Below are 20,416 nucleotides of genomic sequence, written 5' to 3'. Positions count from 1 at the left end.
TGATGAGGGCCTGAACTTGGGTTTGGGCTGTGTGAGCAGAAGGACCTTAACTTTAAAAATTTGTTAATGTATGTAGAGTAATCAATGTAATAGTTTTCAGTTGGTGATTAACCCCATGATCCAGATTCTACTGCTGGGCTCAGACCATCATAAGGTCACTGAGGAACAAAAAGGCTCAATATGTACCAAAATATTTATAGTAGCACTTGATGAATACCCACTGATTGGGGTAATACCCATTGACTAAGTAAACTGTAGTATATTAATGGTGCAGAGAAATGTGAATATTCGTGTTCTATTCCATTTAGAAGATGCTATAAGTTTTTTAACTCTAGTATCTCCAGAAATTCGTTCAGTTCCACATTTTACCTTTTGCTTATCTTTCAATTAGACTAATCCAAAATGTAGTCTTCTACTTTGTCCCTTTTTATTTTTGAATGTTTGCTTTTTCTTTTGTCTCATAGACAAACTCTTGCTTTTTTAGATTCACTTGATGCGATGATGATGATGATAAAATTTTTTTGTCTTCTGTTTTGTGTATGTCTTTTTTTTCCTTAAATGGGTTTCTTGTAAGTAACAGATTGCAGAGTCTTGTTTTCTTATCCAATCTGTCATTCTTTTTTATTTTATTGGATTGTTAAATTCATTAACATTTAAAGTTATGAGTTAGGTTTACATTTTTTCTCCATCTCTGTCTAAATTATTTTTCTTCTGCTGTAAACACAGAATTATGTTCCTTCAGTTACTTTAATCATTTTAAAAGATGATCCTGTTTCTATTGGCCCTCAGCCCCTCCTTCCTTATCCTCTCTTCTTACTTGTTACCTCTTTCCTTTTAGGGTTTTGTTTATTAGTTCCTCTATCCTGCTTTTATCTAGTTGTATATCTCTTCCCTATTTTTGCTTCAGTCAAGTAGTTCATCTCTTCCTCTCCTTCCCTTCAGTTTGTCCAGTTCATTAGTTTTTAAATTTATTTTTGTGTCCCTTACCCAAAATGGTTTTTCTCACTCTCATCATTATCCATATTCACTTTCTGTTTATCTAGACCCTCTGAATCATGATCCCATAATCATCTGGTCTCTCTCTTTTCTCTGTACTTTATACAGTCAAAGCTTCCAAGGTACAATGCATAAAATGCTGGGCCTGAAGTCAAGTAGACCTGAGTTCAAATCTAGTCTCAGATGCTTACTAGCTGTGTGACCCTGGGCAAGTCACTTAGCTGTTTGCCTCAGATTTTTTCCACTCATCTTCCCTTCAAATTTCAGTTGATTAGCTAGTGCTCTAAATTTTAAACTGAATTTTCTCACTCTTGAGATCTTTAATGATTTTAATCATTTTTCCTTATATTTCCCAGTTGCTCCCTTTCTGACTCCTTCCTTTTTGATGATAGGCTTACTTTCAGGGCTGGAAGTTAAAGCTACCCCCATCTCTTTTCATGTTGGGGAATTTACTTTTCACCATTCCCAGTCCCTGTCAAAAGAAAGGTGGGGGAGTGGTGGTGATGACTGAGGCTGGGCCCAGTTTGATTCCAGTCCCCTTTCCTTCAGGCCCAGAACAATCCTACAAGATGGCTTCATGCTCCAGTTCCCTTTGTTCTTTACCTGGATGGTCTGAGTAAGTATTAAAACTTTTTGCAGACTTGGGGGAATGAAAGACTGGGTATTCTGGACAGAGTTTCTGCCAATATGGGGTTTCTTGACCTAAAGATCACCAAAGTCTCTCCTTCCTCCTGTATCCTCATCTCCTTGAATAACGGCTAGGCATAGTTGACCGCCACTGTTTGTTGCAAGAGGATGCTGGGGGAAGGGCAGGAGTGAGGAGTAGCTTGAAAGACTGCATACTGTAGTAGGCAGATTTCGAAGTGGATCTGAAAGCATGAGCCAGTGGAGCAGTTTGTATTTTTTGTTGGAGCATGGAAGATGATAGGAGAGGGATGCTGAATGAGTGCATTAAAGATTAGCATTCTTAACTGTTAATTCATAAGACTGTTAGTTCAGTAGACTTCTTGCTTTCTTGTCCTGTGGAAAATCTATAATTTGCCCTACCTCTGATGCATAATTGCTCTTTAGGGTTTGTTTGTTTGTTTTAGAGAGTTAATGGGGACTGAAGGAAAGTGTCATTCCTACATCTTTGTTATATAACCTCCATCTACCCTTTACGTTTGTTGTATGTACCTATCCATGTCTGCCCATTAAAATGTGAGGAAAGGTACTGTGTTTACTTTTCGTTGTATCCTCAGAACTAAGAAAAGTGTCTGGCACATATAAGTACTTAAGAAATGCTTATTGTTTGGATGACTAAGCCTAAGATCTAGGTATCGAGGTATACTATTTTAGTCAGCGATCAAATTTAGCACTGTATAATGACATTCAAAAGCAAAATATACCTAAGGAACCTGGGGATAGTTTAAGAAGTTGGCATTTAATACAGTTCAATGATATCAGTGATGTATACAGAAGAGCAGTAATAGCTTTTAAAAATTAGAAAGGCTGTATGTTATATAATCATCTAACAGGCAGCTAGATGGCATAATGGATGGAACACTGGAATTGTAGTAAGGAAGAACAAAGTCTGAATCCTGCCTTAGATAACATCAAATCACTTAAAATTCCAACAGCCTCAGTGTCTTTATTTAGAAAATGGATATAATAGTTTCACCTAATTCACAGGGTTAGTGTGAGTCTCAAAAAAGAACATAATACCAGGATTTCGATGGCGGGAGGGGGGGAGAAGAACCAAGATAGTGGAGCAGAAGAAGCAGCCAAGCTCTCCAAACACTCCTCTCCAAACAACTTTAAAACAATGCCCCAAACTGGATTCTGGAGTGGCAGAACCAGTAAAAAGTCAGGGTGAAACACTTCTCCAGCCCGAGACAATTAAGGAGGTTGAAATAGAGGTCTGTGACACTGGGGTAGCTACCAGCCAGAAGCCCACATGGCAGCAACACCAGCAGTGGTCCTTAATGGTGGCAACAGTATCAACATCAGCTTGAGGAGGTCTTAAATCAGAGATCATGAGGGATCTGGCAACAGGTAATAAAGAGATTACAGGGGACCCCCTGTGAGAAAACTGGGCAAAGGACCTAGAGTTCTTTGGCAACTCCATTTCCTTTGCTCACTTTTGGGTAACAGTTCTAGGGCAGACAGAAGAACTTGCTGTCCCAAGGGAGCAGGAGCCCTGATATGCAGTATTGCTTTTGGTCACACAGGAGCAGTAAGTACATCTCTTCCCACACCATATCACCCTGTAAACACTGAAAACTTCCAAATCCCCAGAATTAGCTCTGAAAACAACAATGCAAAAAAGCCTGAAGCTTGAAACAATGTCCCTCCCCTCCACACATATACACAAGAAGAGCAAAGCTTTAACATAAAGTTCAAAATTTTAAAAAATAGGCTGCAAATATGAGCAAACAAACAAAAGAACCTGACCATAAAAAGCAACTATGGTGACAGGAAAGATCAGGACACAAACTCAGAAGAAGACAACGATGTCAAAACAGCTACAAGCAAAGCATCAAAGAAAAAAATTTGAGTTCGATACAAGTCCAACAAAAAGTCCTGGAAGAAGCAAAAATTATCTTAAAAGTTAAATAAGAGTGGTAGAGGAAAGATTTGGGAAAAAAATGAGAGTGATACAAGAAAACTACGAAAAGAGAATTAGTAACTTAGTAAAAGAGGAACAAAAATATTGACAATAACACCTTAAAAACTGGCCAAATGGTAAGAGACATAAAATTTCAGTGATGTAAGCAATTCCTTAAAAAGCAAAACGTATGTACACACACACATACACACACATATATACATATACATACATATGCATATTTGTATGTATACATTGCCCAGACAACAGAAAAGGAAATATAATACTTAAATAGCCCTTTCTTAGAAAAAGAAATTGAACAAGTCATAAATTAGTTCTCTAAGAAAAAATTTCCAGGACCAGATAGATTTGCAAGCAAATTCTACCAAACATTTGAGGAACAATTAATCTCAATGCTATGTAAACAATTTGAAAAAATACATAAAGAAAGAGTTCTATCAAATTCCTTTTATGATATAAATATGGTTTTGAGACCTAAATCAGGAAGAGCCAAAACAGAAAAAGAAACTATAGGCCAATTTTTCTAATTAATACTGATGAAAAAAATTTAAATAAAATGCTAGCAAGGAGAGTACAACAATATATCACAAAGATCATACAATATGACCAGATGGGCTTTATACCAGGAATATAGGGTTGGTTCAATATTAGGAAAACTAAACATAAATTACCATCTCAATAATAACAAACAACAAAAATCATATGATTACATCAATAGATGCAGAAAAATCTTTTGACAAAATACAATATCCATCCCTATTTAAAAAGAAAACTAGAAAGCATAGGAATAAATGAAGCCTTTTTTTAAAATGATGAATGGTAGCTATCTAAAACCAAGATCAAGAATTATCAGTAGTGGAGGTAAGCTAGAAGCCTTCCCTATAAGGTCAGGAATGAAGCAAGGATGCCCATTATCACCACTGTTACTCAATATTGTATTAGAAATGCTAGCTATGAGGGACAGCTAGGTGGCGCGGTGAGGAGAGCACCAGCCCTGGAGTCAGGAGGACCTGAGTTCAAATCTGGTCTCAGACACCTGACACACTTACTAGCTGTGTGACCTTGGGCAAGTCAGTTAACCCCAAATGGACTGCCTTCCCCTCTCCAAAAAAAATGCTAGCTATAATAATACAAGAAGGAAAAAAAAACTGAAGGAATAAAAATAGGCAATGAGGAAGCATTTGCAGATGACAGCATGGTACACTTAGAAAACCCAATAGAATCAACTAACAATACTAGTTGAAACAGCAACTTCAGAAAAGTTACAGGATGTAAATTAAACCCACATAAATCATCAATATTTTTATATATTACCAACAAAACCTAGCAACAAGAGCTAGAAAGAAAAATTCCAGTTAAAATAACTGCAGACATAAAATACTTCGGAAGTCTACTTGCCAAGAAAACTCAAGGACTATGTTAACAAAATTACAAAACACTTTTCAAACAAATAAAGATAGACCTGAACAACTGGAGAAATATTCATTGCTCATGAGTAAGCTGAGGCAATGCAATAAAAATGACAATTCTACCTAAACTAATTTACTTATGCAGGGCCATACCAATAGAGTTACCAAAGAATCATTTTATAGAGCTAGAAATAAAAAAGAATAAAAAAAATTCATTTGATAGAACAAAAGGTTAAGGATATCAAGGGAATAAATTTTTAAAATATGAAGGAAGGTGACCTAGCAATACCAGATTTTGATCTATATTACAAAGTGGCAATTATCAAAACAATCTGGCACCAATTAAGAAAGCAGTGGATGGGGCAGCTAGGTGGAGCAGTGAGTAGAGCACCGGTACTGGAATCAGGAGGACCTGAGTTCAAATCCAGCCTCAGACACTTGACACAAGTACTAGCTGTGTGACCTTGGGCAAGTCACTTAACCCCAACTGCCCTGCCCCCGCCCCCCAAAAAATAAAGCAGTGGATCAGTGGAACAGATTAGGCATATAAGACACGGAAGTAAATGATCACAGTAATCTAGTGTTTGATAAACTTAAAGATCCAAGCTTTTGGGAGTAAGAACTCAACATTTGACAAAAGTTGCAAGGAAAATTAGAAAGCAGTCTGGAAGAAACCAGGTATAGACCAATATCTCACGCTACATAGGAAGATAAGGTCAAAATAGACAAATGATTTGGAAATAAAAGTTTTATCACAAGTAAATTAAGGAAGCATGAAAAATGGACTTGTCAGATCTATGGCTAAGAGAACAGTTTATGACCTGACAAGATATAAAGAGGAAGTAAAAGGGATAATTTTGTTTATTGTTGTTGTTGAGTCATTTCAGTTATGTCTCATCCTTTGTGACCCCATTTGGCATTTTCTTGGCAAAAATACTGGAGTAGTTTGCCATTTCCTCCTCTAGGTCATTTTACAGATGAAGAACTAAGGCAAACAGGGTTAAGTTACTTGCCCAGGGTCACACAACTAGTAAGTGTCTGAGGCCAGATTTAAACTTGGGGAAATGAGTCTCCCTGATTCTAGGCCTAGTGCTGTATCCATTGTGCCATCCAGCTGTCTATAATTTTGATTACATGACATTAAAAAGCTTTTGTACAAACAAAACAAATGCAGCCAAAATTAGAAGGAAAACAGGAACCTGGGGAAAACATTTTATAAGTTCCTCTGATATTAGGCCTCATTTCCCAAATATATAGGGAACTAAGCCAAATTTATAAAAATAAGAGCCATTACCTATTTGATAAATGGTCAAACAATACGAACAAGCAGTTTTCAGAAAAAAATCAAAGCTATCAATGAAAAATGCTCACGTGAAAAAATTTTCAAAGTCAGTGCTGAACAGAGAAATTAAATTTAAAAACTCTGAGGTACCCTCTCATACCTATAGATTGGCTAACATGAAAGAAAACGAAAATAGCGAAAACTGAAGGGGATGTAAAAAAATTGAGACACTAATACACTATTGGTAGAGTTGTAAACTAGTCCAAACTTTCTGGAGAACAATTTGAAATTATGCCCAAAGAGCTATAAAACTGCATACCTTTTGACCCAGCAATACTACTACTAGGTCAGCATGTCAGAGAGATCAAAGCAAAGGAAAAAGGACCTGTTTGTAGCAAAGAACTGAAAATCAAGGGAATCCCCATCAACTAGGGAATGGCTGAATAAGCTGTGGCAGATTATGCTGGAATACTATTGTTATAGGAAATGATGAGCAGGATTGTTTCAGAAAAAAATTGGGAAGACTTATATGAACTTATGCAAAGTGAAGTTCACCAGGTAAATATTGTACACAGTAATAACAATATTGTAAGGATGATCAAGTGTGAAATACTTAGCTGCTCTGATCAAGACAATGACCCAAGACTATTCCAAAGGACCCATGATGAAAAATGCTATCCATCTCCAGAAAAAGAACTATGACTGAATGCAGATTGTACACTTTTTAAAAAACTTTTTTTGCTTGTTTTTGTTTTTTTGTCTGTGATTTTCTTTTGCCCCATGGCTAAGATGGAAGTGTTTTTCATAGCTTCACATGAATAACTGATAACAAAGTGCTTGCCTACTCAAGAAGGGGGAAGGTAGAAAGGGAGAGAACATGGAACTCAAAATTTTAAAAACAAATGTTAAAAGTTTTTATACGTAGCTAGGAAATATTTAACAAAACAAAAATGTATTTTTAAAAAGATCTAAAAAAGAAAAAGAATTAAGTTTTTGAATAAGCAAAATCAATGCAGAGAAAAAAATTAGAAGGAAAGCCAAAAACTGGGGGAAATTTTTTTACAGCAAGTTTCTCTAATAAAGGCCTCATTTTTTACATATATGGAGAACTGATCCAGATTTATGTAAATAAAAGCCATTCCTCAATTGGTAAATGGTCAAAGGATATGAAGAGGAAGTTTTCAGAAGAAATCAAAGTCACATGAAAAAAATTCTCTAAATCACTACTGAATAGAGAAATGCAAATTAAAACAGCTCTGAGGTACTACCTCACACCTACCAGATTATCTAACATGACAGAAAAAGAAAATGATAAATGCTGGAAGGGTTATGGAAAAATAGTGACACTACTGCCCTGCTGGTAGAGTTGTTAACTAGTCTAACCATTTTGGAGAACAATTTGGAACATTGTCCAAAGGGCTTTATAAAACTGCACATACCCTTTGACCCAACAATATCATTTCTATATCTGTATCCCAAAGAGATCAAAGAAAGGGGAAAAGGAGATATTTGTACAAAAATATTATAGCAGCTCTTTCTGTTGTGGCAAAGAATTGGAAATTGAGGTGACATCCATCAGCTGGGGGATGGATGAACAAATTCTGGTATATGACTGTGATGGAATATTAGACTATAAGAAATGATGAGCAGGATGGTTTCAGAAAAACCTGAGAAGATTTATATGAACTGATGCAAAGTAAAGTGAGCAGAATCAGAATACTTTACACAGTAAAAGCAATACTTTCAGAATGATCAAATGTGGAAAACTTAGCTACTCTGATTAATAGAATGATCCATAACAATTCCAAAGGACCCATGATGAAAAATGTTATCCACTTCCAGAAAGAGATTTGATGAACTTCAAGTGCAAATCGAAGTAGATTTTTAAAAAAATTTATTTATGTTTCTTACTTTTTATTTTATCTTTCAACATGGCTAATGTGGAAATGTTTTACATGACTTCACATGTATAAGTGATATCATTTAGGTTGCCTTCTCAATGAGTGGGGGAAGGGCAGGAGGGAAGAAGAGAAATTGGAACTCAAAAAAAATTTAATGCATATTAAAAATAAACGATTTTTAAAAGACAAAATTGCTAGCATTTACATTGCACCTTAATGTTTGCAAAGCATTTTACAAATGTTTTTTCATCTGATCAGTTACAATTACTGCCCTGTATCCAGTCTGTTTTTAAGGAAAGGTTAAGTCACTTGCTCAGGGCCATAGAACTATGCAATTTTTAGCTATAATTATTATTAAGACATAGTCCCAATGGGTGGAGGAGAGGTTCTAAATAGCCTCACAAAATCAGAAATTCTGAGCATTGCTTTAGGTAGCTAGCTAATCAAGTTCTTTCCAAAGTTCACTTTTTTAAAAATACTCAATATCCTTTCAAATGTTGGATTAGGTCAGTGAAAAACCCTAAATTAGATGCTAATTTTTCTTTGGGAAACTTTGCTGGTAAGCTTTATAAGCTATTATTTCAGTAATCTGGCTAGCAGCTGTTGTGGAGGTGAAAGACGAACACAAGCCCAACAACAAGAACGCTGCCAGCATGCTGCCAAAGCCCATGTTCTTTTGATCTGCTTTACTAAAGAAAGCAACGTTAAGGGGTTGACCATCTTATTTCAATTCAATGTACAGACATCGGTCACTTAGTTCAGGGGAAAAATCCAGCACCCTGAACTTCAGAGCAAAATACAAACAAAGTACAAACATCGACAGACAGACCTTGTCTGATTCAAATCACAATACACAGTTACCAGAGTTTAACAAAGTCCCAACATCCAGGTTTACGAGTTGGAGGGCTCTTAGCTACAGCTGCCACAGACTCTCCGCATCAGGGCACGCCACCACAAGTGAAAGCTCTGTGCAAATAGCTCTGTCTTCTCTTCTTATACCATTTCAGACATCATCAAACGTCATCTGAATGACCAGAACTTAGGCTCCTGTGATTGGTTCTTGAGTTAGCACCTTTCCTTAGTACCCTGGGAGCTTCATATCCACATAGGCGTAGCACCTAATAGGGGTTTGGGCCTGGGGCTTAGCACCTAGTAAGACTCAACCAAAATACACTGAATTAATCAAAGGAAACAAAAGCCAAACTCTTCAAGGGCACTTGGTTGAACTGAGTGCTAAGAGCCCATTTTGCTTACCAACACAGCTATATACTTCAAGATAGCTCACCTGACTGTGAGATCCTGGGCAAATCTCCCAATGTCTTGAATATAGTAGAATTTAATTGAATGGCTCAACGCCCAAAGGCAGAAGAAACAGTCAACAAAGAAAGGAAGAATGGGTCTGGGTAGAAACTGGGGAAGGTAGAGGTGTTTAAACTCCATGATGATTTGGCAGCAAATATTCAAAATCCCAAATCTTAAACTCATGAATATCTGTATCCACATTTAAAAGGTGTGCTTTTATAAAGCAGAAAACTAAGATTTACTTAGGTCATTCTTGTATTTTGGAAATGTAAAAAAAAAAAAAAAAGAAAAAGGAAAGAAAAGAAAATAAAAGGAAAAAAGAAAGGAAAGGAAAAAGAAAGAAGTAAAAAAGAAAGAAAGAAAAAGAAAAAAGAACATATCCCCAATGTTCTCACTTTATCTTCCACTAGGGTTCTAGAGAATTTCTTTGGTGGCAGCAGTTACAACAAATGTAGCCCAACTGTTACACAGATCTCAGGACTTCCTGTTTCTGCAGCTGTGTTTGATACATTCCTAGACTTGAATTCTATTGTTTATAATATGTCAAAAGAATTTGCTTCACCTTTATATTCCCTCTTTAAATATAAACATTGTCCTAACCACTCTGCATTCAATGAGAGCTTGAAGGGAAATGAACCCAGAGTGGTCTCCCAACCCTCAAATACCAGAACTGATACCACTGTTGATAACTTGTGACAGGACACTAGAGGAAGTAAGACTCAGCAGGAACTCTAAAAGCATCAGAGAGACAACGGGAAAGTGAACCTACCACTTCGATGAATTAAAATCAGGGAAGCATCAAATGCCAGAACTAGAAGGCATATTAGAAATCATCCAGTCTGAGCCTGTTATTTTTAAAATGGAAAAACTGATTCCTAGAAAGAGGAAAGGGATTTGAAAGATAAAAGGAAATTAGAAGTTCAAGAGCTGGGAAATATGTTTTCTTAAAATTGGATATGGATTTCTAGATCACGACTTAAAATGTAGGAATAATGGGCTTGTGACCAGGGATTGAATACATTTAACAGGACCAGTAAAAATATGGCTGCCTGAAATTTTATGAATCTGATCAATGTAGTAACTAATTATGGAAAATTGATATGAATATGATATGATATGAAAAACCCATGTCTGTCTAAACATATACTACAGTGAGCAGCAGGAATAGCATAAGAAGACAAATAGTAGTGGAGTATACAAGTGATTGACAGGAAATGATACCTAAGAAGATAGTAATAAGACTAATGACCTCAGTTGTCTTTATGTACAAAATATGGCTATTAATCAAGATGAACTAGAGCTCCCACCTGTAAGTAGGTGCATTCTTCATTAAAGATATTATTGAGACTTAATAGGATGAGATTCTGTGACAACAATGTTGCTAACAGCTGTTGAGGGGGTTAAAGACCACCAACAAGAGCACACAGGAGGGCTGCTAGCAAAAGTCCTTTGATTTGCTTTTCTAAGGAAGACAACTTTAAGGGGTTAACAATCTCAGTTTAATTAAACATACACATATCATTCACTTAGTTCAGGGGGACAAAGCCATCCTGAACTTCAGAGAGAATACAAACAGAAATTACAAGCATATATTATATAAACGGAGCAAATAAACGCTTCAATGGCTACCCAGAGTCACCAACACTCTTTCAATGAGTGTGCCCCCAAAAGGCAAAAATGCCAACCTCTGAGTTTATATATACTTCTTCAGGGTCAAAGGACGTCACAAACATACAACTCAAACCCACGGGACTAGGTCTTCCCTTGATGGAAGCAGGTCATCAAAAACTCCTGATTCAATCCTGGATTCCCAATTGAAATAAAGGCAGGACTCATCAAAGGCACTTGATGGCCTCAGCATTCCAAAAGAGAAGAAAACAAAAAAGTCCCACCCTAATTACCATAACAGATTCAGAAAAGGAATATATATCTAACTGGAAAGACAAACTTTATTCAAAAGGACTAGAAGAAGGAGGGATAATAGAAGAACATTTTGTATTAGAAAGATATACTCATAGGGAAAAAATATATAAACTGAAAAGAGAAACATAATAGAAGGCATTTGCAAAGATTAATGTGAAAAAGAAACAAGTGCTATTGTCATGGGTATAAATACAGATTTAGAGGAAACAAGGTAGAATTATTGCTGTGCTGTAAGAAACAAAGAATATTAAGAATACAGAGAAACACAGGAAGACTTTGAACGGATGCAAAGTGACAAAAGCAGCAAAAAAAATTTTTTTTTAAGAAAGAATTTGGGAAACATCATTATACATGATATGGAGGTAGTGATAGGGGACTTTAAATATCTGGAGAGCTGTAGGACCTCTCTTTTTGCAAATCCAGTACAGTGATAGATTCTTCATTACCTTTCAGATAATTTCCTTTTTTGAAAGGTGAATGAAGCAAGGAAGGGAACTATTCTGAATCTGATCCTGGCAAAAGGGAAAGAGGTGCTTGCTGAAGAAGAAATGACAAAAACCTTGGGCAGAAATTACGATTGTATCTCAGAACTCATGAAAATGAAGGAAAAGGAGGCCAAAGAGAGTCTAACACATATCTGAGATTTTGGAAAAAATATATAGATATATATATTTTTTTCTCTTTTTTTGGAGAGGGGAAGGCAGGGCAATTGGGATTAAGTGACTTGCCCAAGGTCACACAGCTAGTAAGTGTGTCAAGTATCTGAGGCTGGATTTGAACTAGGTACGCCTGAGTCCAGGGCCAGTATTTCATTAATTTTAGAAAAGTATTGGAAGTACTTCAAAAAAGGTAGATCTATTCAATTCTTGTGTTGCTTATTTTTCTATGCCAAGAAAGATGAACTTGAACTGGAAAAGTGTGAAAAATGATTTTCCTTAGAAATTATTATCTTGGAGACTCTGAGCTTCCTCATCCCGCTTTCTTTTAAAGTTCAGTTCTTCTTCAGAGGGATATTAAGATCTAATCTAAATGGCTCTATTCCTGCTCACTGTGTTGCCAGACAGGTCTGGGAAAATATTAATTCCTTCCTATGGTCAAGACAGTGATAATGGAAATTGATGTCTCTTTGACCAGAATTAAGTGACCTAAGTCAGTACTCAAGACCCTCATTTTAATATAGCCCACTTCCCAGTGTATAGACCAATCAGAGTTAATTGGCATCCCTTGGAAACACCTACTCTTGGAAAGGCATATAACTCTGTACCCCGCAACCCCCAAATTGAGCCAGTCCTGGACTGTAACTCCCATGCAACACATGTCAAACCAGTTTGAGAGAAATAAAAACTTTGACACACAGCCTAATTTCATTTGTTTTTCTTAGAACAAACTCTGTAAGAGACTGACAAAAGAGGTCAATATCAGGCAGCTGAAACCTAAGATAAATAAGGAAATGGAAGATCACCTAGGTGACCTCCCTGAGCATCTAGGTCAGAAGATTAAAGTACTACATCCCAAAGGTATAAAAAACTGGAAAATGTGACTGTTGATCTAAGGTCCATTAAGTTTGAACATCTCTGTCAGATACAAGAGATGTAACAGGGTTGGCAATGGGAAAATGTCCCAGTTTTCAAAAAAAGAAAAGTAAGGAGATATTTTAAAAGACCACTTAGGTGGCTTCAACAAATTTTCAAATCAGATGATAAAAAACACTAGTATAGTCTTCAAATGACTGATGAAATCTTTAAATTCTTGAATTTGATTCCAGAACATATTATTCAAAGGACATTTGTGAGCAGTTAGCAAAGAAACAGTGAACAGCGAATGCCACTGTGGATTCATCAAGAATAAATAACAATGGCAAACTAATTTCATTTTCATTTTCAATAGGATTATCAGACTTGGAGATTAGGGGAATACAATACACACAGTGTACCTGAGTTTGAACAAAGCGTTTGACAAAATCTGTCATGTTGCCTGTCCTTGTACAGATGATGTGTACATGTTTGCTAAATGATAGTACTGTTAGGTAGATACTGAATTAGTTGATTGACTGGGCTCAAAATGAAGTCTCTAATGGAATGCCCTAGAGATCTGTCTGTAGCCCTGCAGTCTTCAACATTTTTATCAATGACCTAAATGAAGAAATTGAGAGAATGTTTATCAAATATGCAAATGACAGAAACCTAGAAGAGAAAAATCATTTGATGATAGTCATGATAAAAAAAATTTTTTTGACAGGCTGGGATATGATCGGCCAAAGTTAATCAAATAACATTTAATAGGCATAAATATAAGTCCTACACTTAGTTAGGTTCTACCTCCTTTTTCAGGATCTATGAACCTGCTCTTCCTAACTCTGACTTTTATTATTTCATGCCTAGTTTGCCACTGTCTTTTGCCTTTCTTTGACTCCATTTTTTTTCCACATCATCTGCCTGCTACTATGCATCCCTTTTTCACAAAATAATTGAGTCTTTGAGTAAGGAAGGATCTCACAGATCATATAGTTTAAGCTTCTACCTTAATTAGGAATCTGCCCTAAAGATCGATGATATTGAAGCATTCAGTATCGGATTAAATAATTCCAGTCACAAAAATGCAACGCATCACAAGGCAGTCCATTCTATAAATGGACAGCTCTAATTTTTATAAATCCCTTCTTTACATAGAGCAGAGATATGTTTTCAATTAGCCTAATTCTACTTGCTGCATCTAAAAAGAATAAGTAAATTCCACAAGACAGTCTTTCAAATTCCAGAGGACTACAATAGTGTCTTCCCTAAGTTCTTTTTTTCTTTTCCAGGCTAAAAATTAACCAATAAGCATTTTGTAAACCCCTACTACGTACCAAGAATTTAGCAGACACTAAGGATATAAAGATTAAAAATGAAACAATCCCTATATTCAATGAGTTTATATTTACTTGAGGAGACAAAATGTACATATATAGGTAAATTATATAATATATATAATAGGGACTGAAACTGTGATTTCCATAATTCTTTCTCTGGATGTGGATAGCTTTTTCCATCACGAGTCTTTTGGCACTGTCTTTGAACCCTTTATTGCTGAGAAGAGCCAGGTCCATCAAAGTAAGTCATCACAGATACTGTGTGTCGGCACTCGTGTATAATGTTCTCCTGATTCAGCTCCCCTCACTCAGCATCAGATCACGTAGGTGTTTCCAGGTTATTATGAAATCTGTCTGTTCCCCATTTCTTATAGCACAATAGTATTCCATTACATTCATATACCACAACTTATTTAGGCATTGCCCAGTTGATGGACATCCCCTTGATTTCCAATTCTTTGCCACCACAAAAAAAGCTGCTATAAATATTTTTGTACATATGGGCCCTTTTCCCACTTCTATGATCTCTTTTGGGATACAGCCCTAGAAGTGATACTGCTGGGTCAAAGCAATTTGGAATTATCCAAATAAAGTGAATAACCTGTCTATACCTTTTGACCCAGTGATTCCATTACAAGGTTTATACCCCAAGGAAGCCATTGATAAGAAAAAAGTTTCCATATACCTGAAAATATTTATATCAGTATTTTTTATTATAGCAAAGAATTGGAAACAAAGGAGATGCTCACTGATTAGAGAGAATATCTAAATAAATTGTGGTACATGAATGTAATGAAATATTATTGTGCTGTAAGAAATGACGAATGTAATGAATTCTGAAGCACTGAAAGATCTACATGATTCAGGATGAAATAAGATGAGCAAAGAAAACAACATACACAATGACTATGATAATGTAAGCCAAAAGGAAAACTGTAAAAAATCAAAAGCAACTGTTGCAAAATTATAAAGAAAAAGCATGTCTTGAAAGAAGAGATAGGAAAGGACACTCCCAACCCCAAGAGCCCCTTTGTAGAGATGGGAGGCCTGTAAGCGTTGCATGTTGCACATACTTCAATGCAATGATTAGTTATGCTGATTTTTCCTCTTGTTTTTCTTAATCTTTTGTCTTTAAAAACAGTTTATTTTATGGAATGGCTGTCTGAGAGGGAGCAGGAAAGGGATACCAGTGGGGAAAAAAGAAATTTACTGATAATTTTGTTATATATTTGAAGAGAATAGCAAGTTGTGCATAGTAAATTTGCAGTTTCACATACAATAATCTTTTTTGTTGTACTATGTTGTGGAAATGCTTGTTTTATTCCACAAATTAAAAATAAAATTTAAAAAAGATTACATTAGCTTTTTTAGCTGTTTAATCACACTGATGCCTCTTACTGAGTTTGCATTCACTCAAATATTTTATAGAAATGCTCTCTAACCATGTCTCCTCTACTTTGTACTTCTGAAGTTAATTTTCTGAACTCATATATAAGACTTGATACTTATTCCTACTGAATTTATTTTATTAAATTCACTCCAATCTGTAGCCTGTCAGCATCTTTTTGGATCCTGACTCTGTCATCCAGAGTTAGCTATTCCTTCCAAATTTGTGTCATCTGCACATCTGATGAGCACACAATCTATATCTATATCCAGACCAATGATAATAATATTAAACAGCACAGCACCAAGCACAGATCCCTGGGGTGCTATGCACCGAAGTACTACGCACCGAAGATTTCTTATAATGTTGACATTGAAACATTAACTACACTTTGAGTTGGGCTATCCCACCAGTTCTGCATCCTCATCAATCTATCAATCAATAAACAGCTAATACATGTTTGCTATGAGCTAGACACTGTGGTAAGTGCCGTGGATACAAAGAAAAAAAAAGAAAAGCTACTACCCTCAAGGAGCTCACAGCCTGATGAGGCACACATTGCCTGCACATGTAATTCAGCTTGCTTTGTGTATGTCCAGATCTTCTAATGTGGAGGCACACTGCTCCTGGAAAGGGCTCCCCTCCCATCTTCCCACCATGTGTGTAGAAGGAGCCCCCTTCGATTAGCTAACTACAGGGCCAGAATAGGCAGTGTCTTTAGAAACTGCCAGACTGGAACAGTTGTGGCACTTTCCTGATGAGTCAAGTAGATGAAGAATATAGTTCACTCACAATGAGGACATCATGAAATGAACTCCTGAGCGGGAAAGACTTCCTTTCCCCCGCTTTCTCTTTTGTCCTATGACTACAAGATTTCCCTCAGCCTATGGTTTCTGTTTCTGTCCTGTGTTGTTTGTCTTTCTCAGTTTCCAGTTCCCACTGGACCCAAGAGTTTAAGCCACTGTGACCTTGGAGCCAGAATTCTAGGCAGGATGTTGCAGCCAGCCAGGCACGGCAGCCCTGAGAATCCTGGGTGCCCAGGACTCAAGTGCAAGGGGAGTTTTGGACTTGGAAGTGGAACAGTGTTCTACAGGAAATGAGCTAAGCAAGGAACCTAATCTCCTCCTCTCAGAGGCTGAGGTAAGGTAGTACAGGGGATATAGGATGGATTAAGACCTATGTGTTAGGGAAGATGTCTGCATATTTGTTATACCTTTTGAAATAAATATTCCTACATAAAAGGTAACCTTAATCTTAGTGGTTAAATGGAACTGAGGTACAGGGAACCAAGCCCTACACTTGAGGGAAAATGGTAAGTGGGGGTTGAAGCCTCTCCACTCCCACCTCCCCAATCTCCTTAAGGGTAAGGGAGAACTGAGGAAAAGAATGAAATGTAATGTGCCTGATATTCAGGTAGTGGGCAGCAGAGTAGGTGATGTTACACACGAATTCATCTATACATAATACATACAAAGTAGATGGAAGGTAACATCAGAGGAGAAGGCAATGACAGCTGGCAGGTCAGGCTATAGAAGGTGAGATTTGAGTTGTGTCTTGAAGGAAGCCAAGGAGTCTAAGAGGTAGAGGTAAGGAAGGAGAGCATTCCAGGCATGGGAAAAAGTCAGTACAAACAAGAGATGGAGAACTGTTTGATGAACAGCATGTAGACCAGTATGATTGGACTACAGAGTGCATGGAGAAGAGGGGGAATAAGCATTTATTTATATAGCACCTTTTATGTGCCAGAAAATGTGTTAAATGCTTTTTAACAAATATTATCTCATTTGATCCTCACAACAACTCTGCAAGGTAGATGTTATTATTATCATCACCATTTTACAGTTGAGGAAACTGAGGCAAACAGAGGTTTAAGTCACTGGCCAACAGTCACATAATTAAGTTTCTGAGGCTGAATTTAAACTTAGGTTATCTAGACTCTAGGCTCAGTACTCTACCCACTGTGTAACCAACAGCCTTTGGAGGAACAGAACAAGTAGAGGTTGAGGCTATTTGCAAAGCACAATTTCTGATTCCCTTAATGGTACCAGAAGGGAATAATATGTAAGAAGGCTAGAAAGGTAGGTAGAAACCAGGTTGCGGGAGTTTTAAATGCTAAACAGAGGAGTTTATAGTTGACTCTGGAAGTAATAGGAAGCCATTGGAAGAGGAGGAACATGGTCAGTACTCCAATTTAGGAAAATCTCATTGGCAGTTGTGAGGAGGATGGACTGTGGTAGTAGAGACTTAAAGCTGAGAGACCACTTGAAAGACTACTATAATAGATCAGGCAAGAGGTGACATGAGCCTGAACTATGGAGATGGCAGCTTTAGTAGAAAGAAGGGGACTTACAGGAGAGATGTTGTAGAGGTAGAGAAAACAAGATTTGGCAACTGACTGGAAATACTGGGTGAGGATGACACAAAGATTGTAAACTTGAATGTCCACTATCACCCCTATTATTCCATTTGGTACTAGAAATATTAGCTTTATCAATAAGAGAAGAAAAAGAAATTGAAGGAATTAGAACAGGCAAAGAAGAAACTAAGTTATCACTCTTTGCAGATGACATGATGATTGACTTAGAGAATCCTAGAGAATCAAGTGAAAAACTACTCGAAATAATAAAAAACTTTAGCAAAGTTGCAGGATATCAAATAAACCCACATAAATCCTCAGCATTCCTATATAGTACTAAAAAAGCCCAACAGCAAGAAATAGAAAGAGAAATTCCATTTAAAGTTACTGTAGACACCATAAAATATTTGGGAGTCTGCCTGCCAAGACAAACCCAAGGCCTATATGAACACAATTATGAAACACTCCTCATGTGAATAAGGTCAGATCTAAATAAATGGAAAAATATCAGTTGCTCATGGTTAGGCCAAGAGCTAATATAATAAAAATGACAATTTTACCTAAACTAATTTATTTATTCAGTGCCATACCAATCAAACTACCAAAAAATTATTTTACAGGGCTGGATAAAATAATAACAAAATTCATCTGGAAGAACAAAAGGTCCACAATATCAGGGGAATTAATGAAAAGAAATGCTAGGAAAGGTGGCCTAGCCATACCAGATATTAAATTGTACTATAAAGCAGCAGTCATCAAAACTACTTGGTACTGGCTAAGAAACAGACTGGTGGATCAGTGGAATAGGTTAGGTATACAAGACGCCGTAGTCAACAACTATAGCAATCTACTCTTTGATAAACCCAAAGAATCCAGCTTCTGGGCTAAGAATTCACTATTTCACAAAAACTACTGGGAAAATTGGGAAATGCTATGGCAGAAACTGGGCATAGATCAATATCTTACACCATATACCAAAATAAAGTCAAAATGGGCTCATGATTTAGGAATAAAGGCTGATACTATAACCAATTTGGGAGAGCAAGGAGTAAATCTGTCAGATCTATGGGAAAGGGAAGAATTCATGACCCAACAAGATCTAGAGAGAATTACAAAATTCAAAATGGATACTTTTGATTATGTTAAATCGAAAAGTTCTTGTATAAACAAAGCCAATACAACCAATATTAAGAAAGAAGCAGAAAATTGGGAGAAAATCTTTACAACCAGTATCTCTGATAAAGATCTATCTATCTATCATATCTAAAATATACAGGGAATTGAGCCAAATTTATAGGAATACAAGTCATTCCCCAATTGAGAAATGGTCAAAGGATATGAACAGGCAGTTTTTAGAGGAAGAAATTAAAGACATCTATAGTCATACGAAAAAAAGCTCTAAATCACTATTGATTAAAGAAATGCAAATCAAAGATGCCAATCAAATGAGAGGTAGTTACTTCAATAAATACATTTTAGAGTTACAATGAGGCAGGTGGTGGCTCAGTGGATAGAGCACTGGACCTGGAGTCAAGGAAGACCTGAGTTCAAATCCAACCTCAGACATTTCCTACCTCTGTGACCTTGGGCAAATCACTTAACCTTGTATGTCTGACAAAAGCCTCCATACAATCCACTGGAGAAGGACATGGCAAACCACTCCAGTATGTTTCCCAAGAAAACCATATGGACAGTTGGTACACAGGGTCATAAAGAATTGGATACGACTGATCCAAGTGAACAACAGCAAAAAAAAGTTAAAATAAATTAATTCATATAAAAATTAATTTAAAACAATTCTATACAGAGTTGTAAAATCTTGGAAATGGAGAATTTCCCTCAAGAGGACATCTACTGCAACCCATAACTGAAGCCTCTAACCAATTAGTATTTTAACTGATACTCTAAAATTTAACAGGTACTCAAAAAGGGGGCTAAATTCCTACAGTTACTAGCTTTCTACTCCTAACCACTGATATCATATACTTGCTACAGTAATAAGCCTATATACTGCTCAATAGCTAGATCATGACAATAGAAATGTTTCTACCTAGCATTTTTCAGAACTATATCTGAAATTTGTTTTCAGAGAATTATTCTACTGATTTAAGTTAGGCTGTAACGAACATAACTCACTTTTGCAAAATGTCTTTAATTCCTTGGAAGAAAGGTTTTATAAATGCAAAAATCTAAGTTGGAAATAAAAAAAAGTACATATAAAACAAAATTAGAAAGAATTGGAGGCAAGTTAAATTTTATTAATATTGAAAACAACAACGTATTAAAATGATGGAAATGATGGAAAATACACACTGTATAGACAGCTATGTACATGATAAAACATATCCAAATAGGATTAAATGAATGTTTCATCTTAAGCAAATCCATCTGTGAAAACAAT

At 36.4% G+C, this 20,416-nt stretch overlaps 1 protein-coding gene across 1 annotated transcript in view; it reads right to left on the bottom strand.

Annotated features, from left to right (window-relative positions):
• Nucleotides 1–20,416, bottom strand: part of MCPH1 (microcephalin 1) — a 341,986-nt gene that overhangs the window by 212,711 nt on the left and 108,859 nt on the right. The gene's annotated exons all lie outside the window — the stretch shown is intronic.

Source organism: Trichosurus vulpecula, chromosome 3, assembly GCF_011100635.1.
Source record: "Trichosurus vulpecula isolate mTriVul1 chromosome 3, mTriVul1.pri, whole genome shotgun sequence".
NCBI lineage: Eukaryota > Metazoa > Chordata > Mammalia > Diprotodontia > Phalangeridae > Trichosurus > Trichosurus vulpecula.
Note: the sequence above shows the minus strand (reverse complement) of the source record. Positions and strands in the feature narration are given on the sequence as shown.